A 6,531-nucleotide genomic window follows, 5' to 3' on the forward strand; every position below is an offset into this window, starting at 1 on the left:
AGAGAAAGACAAGTATATGATATCGCTTACATGCAGAATCTCAAAAAAATGATACAAATGAACTTATTTACAAAACTGACACACACTCACAGACTTAGAAAACAAACTTACGGTTACCAAAGGGGAAAGCTGGGGGGGGAGGGATATATTGGGAGTTTGGGATTGACATATGCATACTACTATATTTAAAATAGATAACCAACAAGGACCTACTGTGTAGCACAGGGAACTCTGCTCAATATTCTGCAATAATCTAAATGGGAAAAGAATCTGAAAAACAATAGATACATGTATATGTATAACTGAATCACTTTGCTGTACACCTGAAACTAACACAACAGTTAATCAACTAAACTCCAATATAAAATTTAAAAAATTTTTTTGATAAATATTAGCGTTATTTATGTACATATGAACTCTGGCAAACCAGTAACAAAATTAACAACCAACTGCAATTCCAATATCAACATATAAGCATGCAATAAACATGCTACTTGAAGTTCTTTTAACATTTTAAGAAAAAAATTCTGAAGTAAGTTTTCAATTACAATATTAAGAGCAGTTACATTTACTTTTTTTTTAAACTTCCCTCTAGTTCTGTTTCCCAAAATGAATACGTTTATTAAAAATGTTGAACTGACATCAGATTTAACAGAAGTATTAAACTAGGACCATAAAGATAGAAAGACTCAAGCAGAATCCTATTTTGTTTTCCTCAGATTTATGATTTCCCAAAGAAAACACTAGACTAAGGTCTGTCACTAAAGTGGGACTTTAAAAATGCATACCATGTTAACACATTTACAGCTTAAAAACAGCTATAAATAATTTGCTTAAATCTGACCTCTTTAGGAAATGTTTTTAAAAAGGAAAAGAGAAAATGACCAATCTCATTAGCGTATTTTAAGCAACAGCCTTGATAACAGTGGACATCCAAAACTTCTGTAAGCATAGCAGGTAGGGAAATAACTCTCCTTGGTAGAATTTTGTGTATCAAATAACAATATCTGCCATTAAAAATCTGTGCTACTTGGGTTACCAATTCACCAATATTATTCAAATATTTTGCTAGCTAAAATCTAAGTAAGTACATCTTGGTTCTGAAATCTAAATATGCCTATTTTCTTTTTCAGGAAAGAAATATCTGCAGAGAACATTTAGTGAATCTATAAGATTTGGAACTTGTAATATCTATGTTTATTACAGGGGAAACATTAGAAATTCCAGATACAGTAATGGGTCTTACTTTATTAGCAGCAGGAACAAGCATACCAGACACGATCGCAAGTGTGTTTGTTCTAAGAAAAGGTAAGAAGTAGGTCCGTCAAACTGCAATGCCCATTCTTAAAAGCCTGGCTGAAATACACTGAGCAAAGGTACCTTTAAAATATTTATTTCCTCAGTAACATACTTTGAAGAAAAAAAAAGGAGTGACTCAAGGGGAAGGATTCACTATTTAATAGCAGATTAATTTCACTGAATCTAAACCCCCAAATAATATTCATCTGAAATGTGCAGTAAATCATAATTAACCACGTTACGATGAAAAACAACAAGTAATCTACATACCTTATTGAAAAATGGTATAATAAATGGTTATAATAAATGGTTTAATAAATAGATAATTATTGGATAAATAAATGTTAAGACTTCAAACACTAACCCCCCCCCAAAATTCAAAAATACAAACTCAGTAACTTTTGCTCTAACACAACAATTTTCCAAAACAAACAGAAGAAGTATCCAGTGTTTATTCTTATGAAGCTTATTAATAAAATACAGTATTGGTATGCATATTTTAACAACATGCTTTTTTTGCAGGCAAAGGAGATATGGCTATGTCTACCACTGTGGGATCCAACGTGTTCGATATGCTGTGCCTAGGAGTTCCATGGTTTATTAAAACTGCATTTATAAATGCATCTGCTCCTGTAGAAGTGAAGAGTAGAGGACTAACTTACATAACCATCTTTCTCAACATTTCAATTATTTTTCTTTTCTTAGCAGTTCATCTTAATGGCTGGAAACTAGACAGAAAGTTGGGAGTAATCTGCCTATTATTATACTTGGGGATTGCAACATTATCAGTTCTATATGAACTTGGAATTATTGGAAATAATAAGGGGCTGTGGCGGTTAATGTTAATAGTGTCATGTGGAAAATGTGAATGATGGGGAAGGGCAGAGAAAGAAAACTCCATTTCTTCATTTAAGTCAAATGAAAAATATTCTGAACTTTAGAATCTAAAACTTACAATAATTCTTTATCACCAACAAAAAGTAATTTAAAACCAACCAAGATCATATCCTAATTTGTCTGAGCCCTTGCTTTTCAAGGACAATTACATATATTAAACAGAAGTTTTGAAAAAAACACCTATGTTTTACCTTACAATATGTTGATAAAAGCTGGGGACACTTGAACAAACAAATCCCACTACGTAGAACTGAAAACAACATGAAAATGGCTTATTTCATTAAAAATAGTATAACCATTCATTTAAACTGAACGACCAGACTTGCTGTCTTTAAAAATCCAAACTTGAGATTAACAAAAATCAGAGTATATTTAACACTATACTGTTAAAAGCTGGTGGGAGTTTTAAAAGTACATTTTTACAACTTTTGTAAGCATACAGTATTACTTTATTAAAAAATGACTTTTACTAAGAGATTCAGCAAAACAGATGTAAGAATGTTCCAACCGTGGTTTCAAATTATGCATTATGATCCAAGAGAACATCAATTTCTCTGCCAGTGATTTTTATGCCATTCATTATTCTGCAGCCTTTTTCAGCTGATCCTGGGGAGTCAGATCAGACTGTTCCACAGCCTTTTGACCTTCCATTCTCCATTTTTATTTCTGCAAACATTACATGACATTTCTGACAAATATCTGGCTGCCTTTGGAGCCTATTCTGTCTCTCATTCCACTTCCCATTGGACCTGATAAAAATCTTCGATTCATATTGATAGTCCTTTCCAGGATAGCTCCTATACCTGGTCCCATTCTATCAAAGCTGGAACTCATCTGATCCAGTCCCATCCCCATTCCTCCAGTCACACTGTTCATGCCACCCATTCCACCACCAAGTCTACCAAAGGAATCTCCAAAGCCTCGATTTATTCCAATATCACCACATCCAAAATCTCTCTCCATGCTACTACTAGTCATCGCACCATGGTATAGCTCTCCCATTTGACTAACTCCTCCAAATCCTCCCATGCTATTCATTGCTTCCAGACCACCAAACCCAATTCCTCCTCCAGTTCTATTCATTCCTCCAAAACCTGGACCATCCATTCCCATACCACTTGGACCTAAATTTCCCATTCCACCACCTACGTTCAACTGTCTGGCACTAATAGGCTGTCCACATGGACCAAGTCCCATTCCGGTGCCTCCAAGACCACGTGGTAATTGTGGTGTTTTACTATCATATGAACGGTAGCCTTCATGAGGGACAGACTTGTCATCCATTTTCACATGCATAGGTCTATCAAACGAAACCTGCCCAATGAACACAGAAATTGCTTGAACTGCTTCAATTGCCTGTTCAGAAGTGACTGTGCCCATTCCTCTGCTCTTGCCATCTTTGTCTTCTTTAATATCTGTCCACTTTACAGTTCCAGCTACGCTGAACACTTCCTTTGGCTCCTTCCAACCAACTTTGAAGCAACAAATTGTGGAACCAAGCAACAAAAATTGTGGAACCAAGTCTCCCAGCCTGCAAATTACTGATAACCTCAGGAGGAACGTTTGGATTATTGAGAATGGAAGGTGGTAAATTCATCAATCCCAATCCCATGTTGGGTACATGTCCTCCTGGAAATGATCCCCCTGTTGGTGGCAATGCCCTACGAGCATTTGCTCCATCAGGATCCTCTTTGATATTCAAGGGTCTTCCACTAAGATCATATTTGTTCATAGTTTCTAGTGCTTTCTTGACAAATTCTTCATCTTTGAATTCAACCACACCACAACCCCTTTATTTTCCTTCCGCATCCTTAAAGAGCTCCACGTATGTAACCTGAGCCAACTTTTCCTCTCATTAGATCTTTAACGGTTTGCTATTTCATGTCATATGGGATGTTGCTAATAAAAACTCTGTTACGATTTGGACCCTTCTTTTCTCCAGTGCCTGAATTCTTGTCTTTCGAATGAGGGTGAAATCCATTGGCCCTCTTATTTCCTGTAGATTTTTCTTTTAATTCAGGTTTCTCTTCTTTGATTCATCATTCTCCATTTTAACGCCATTGGAGCTGTCGCTGTGCTTGGCGGCTGCTTCTCCTGCTCGGTCGGGTGAGGTTTTCCCCGGCGGCTCGAGGGGCTGCGGATGCGGGCTGTCGTCGCCAGCAGCCCTAAGCACCTCGGGCTTGTCGCGTCGGCCATCCCGCCGCCATGGCCTCCGCCTCCGCCTCCGCCGCCTGTGTTGAGGGGCCCCGAGCGCTACAGTAGTGGCGGCGGCGGGCTAAAAGTTTTTTTAAAAAAGAAATTTCCGTGTCACTTAGTTTTTGAAAACAAAGAAAATTTGAAGTTGTAAATTTAAGAAAAATGGAGAGAGACAAGCAAAATAATGCCATATGTGGGCTGCCCATATGTGAGCCAGAGGTGCCCCTACCACCTATGGTCTCAGTGATTCCACTTCGCTCTTGTTCTGGAAGCCCCACGGGCAGCTCAGATCAGTAAGCGCCAAAGTGCCCTTTATTGCCTAACGACAGGAACACAGCTCACACCAACCTGAAGAGTACAAAGGTGCAGTAAAGATCAGCCCCTGAAGATCTCTACAGACATTTCAGAGTTGGGCAAGGGATAACACTGGTTGACAAAACACTTCAAGAATTAAGATGACACTCTCTGTAAAGGCCCACCTCTATATTTTAACACTCGGAATCATCTCTCTGAACGCTCTAACCAGCTTGCAATGCAATTTTCTCCATCCTAAAAAATGGGACCAATTATACATGTCTTGCCTACTTAAGAGATTGTATAGCATTTGAGTACAACAAGGATGGTAAATATATGGCAAGATTATGTCCCTGATAGTGAAGGTGATGATGATGATAACAGCGTGCCAGCATGTTGTAGATTAGGAATATTAATTTCTTTTTTATTATTTTTTTTTGCGGTACGCGGGCCTCTCACTGTTGTGGCCTCTCCCATTGCGGAGCACAGGCTCTGGATGCGCAGGCTCAGCGGCCATGGCTCACGGGCCCAGCCGCTCCGTGGCATGTGGGATCTTCCCAGACCGGGGCACAAACCCACTTCCCCTGCATCGGCAGGCGGACTCTCAACCACTGCGCCACCAGGGAAGCCCAGGAGTATTAATTTAATCCTCTGACAACCCAGTGAGGGAGATGCTATTATCACTGGCATTTTATAAAGAGAAAACTAAGGCATAGAAAAGTTAAGTAACTGCCCAGCGCTACATGGATGAAAAGTGGCAGAGCTGGGAGCCTTCCTGCTGAGCCTCAGAATCCTTGTCCCTAGAGTGATCCAAGAAGCCCCTACCAACTGATCAAGTTGGCACGCAGATTAAAATCTATTTTCCCAACTCTAGCGTAATTCAATGCCTGGCACAAAAGAGGGCCCTTTACCCTTATTAAGTATCAGCTCCCTTTCATCCAGCTTCAAGATGTGTTACGAACATCAAATCACTGGATGGGTATGGGCAGTGGAGCTCAACCTTCACCCTAGTGGCATTTGGGGCTGGATCATTCTTTGCTGTGGAGGCTGCCCTGTGTTCTTTACAGTATTTAGCAGCATCCCTTGTCTCTCCCCACGAGATACCAGTAGTACACTCATACCACCCCCCTTTGCCAGCTGTGACAACAAAAAGTCTCAGACCATTGCCAAATGTCACCTCACCTGGTGGAGAGGAGGGAACTGTCCCCGGTTGAGACCCACTGGTGTAAGGGATGATTAGTCAGATTCCTCCTCCTGGACCCAAGGTGAGTCACCCCGCTTTCCTTTGCTTCTCACTGCTGCCAAGCCCCACCCTGTATTGTGAGATGCCTCCGCCCCTGACTGTGTGGAATAAGAGGCAACTCCCCAGGAACCGCCTCTGCTGTTCTGAAACAGATCCCTAATAACTCTCCATTGTAAGGGTGTCACTGTTTAGTCCGGTAGGAATGGATGGGGGTGGAGAGCAACAAACAAGGCAGGGATGGGGAAATAACACAAGTTGCAGAGTTCTCTTGACAGTAGAGACATAATACCTACCTCCCAGGGCTGTATGGAGGACTCAGCAAAGGCCTGGCATCTGGGAAGCACTCAGGTAAATAACCACTATCAACAGTAACAACCTGAACTTGTTATCCCTTCATTTAAGAAATACTCTTTCCATACCTTCTAGTTACCAGCAATGGTGTAATGGCTTTACTTAGATCATCCTACCCATAATACTTACAAGGAAGAAACTACTACCACATGGATAGTTTATAAATTTAAAAAACTGAGCTTCAGTGAAGTTAAAATACTTGCCAAGTACAGGCTACACAGCAGAAGAAGAGGATTCAAGCCTGCAGCCAC

At 40.1% G+C, this 6,531-nt stretch overlaps 1 pseudogene; it reads right to left on the reverse strand.

Annotated features, from left to right (window-relative positions):
- Positions 1 to 2,716: 2,716 nt before the first annotated feature.
- LOC116751722 lies at positions 2,717 to 4,270 on the reverse strand (annotated as a pseudogene).
- Positions 4,271 to 6,531: the final 2,261 nt, after the last annotated feature.

The sequence above is a fragment of the Phocoena sinus genome, chromosome 3 (assembly GCF_008692025.1).
Source record: "Phocoena sinus isolate mPhoSin1 chromosome 3, mPhoSin1.pri, whole genome shotgun sequence".
Taxonomy (NCBI): Eukaryota; Metazoa; Chordata; class Mammalia; order Artiodactyla; family Phocoenidae; genus Phocoena; species Phocoena sinus.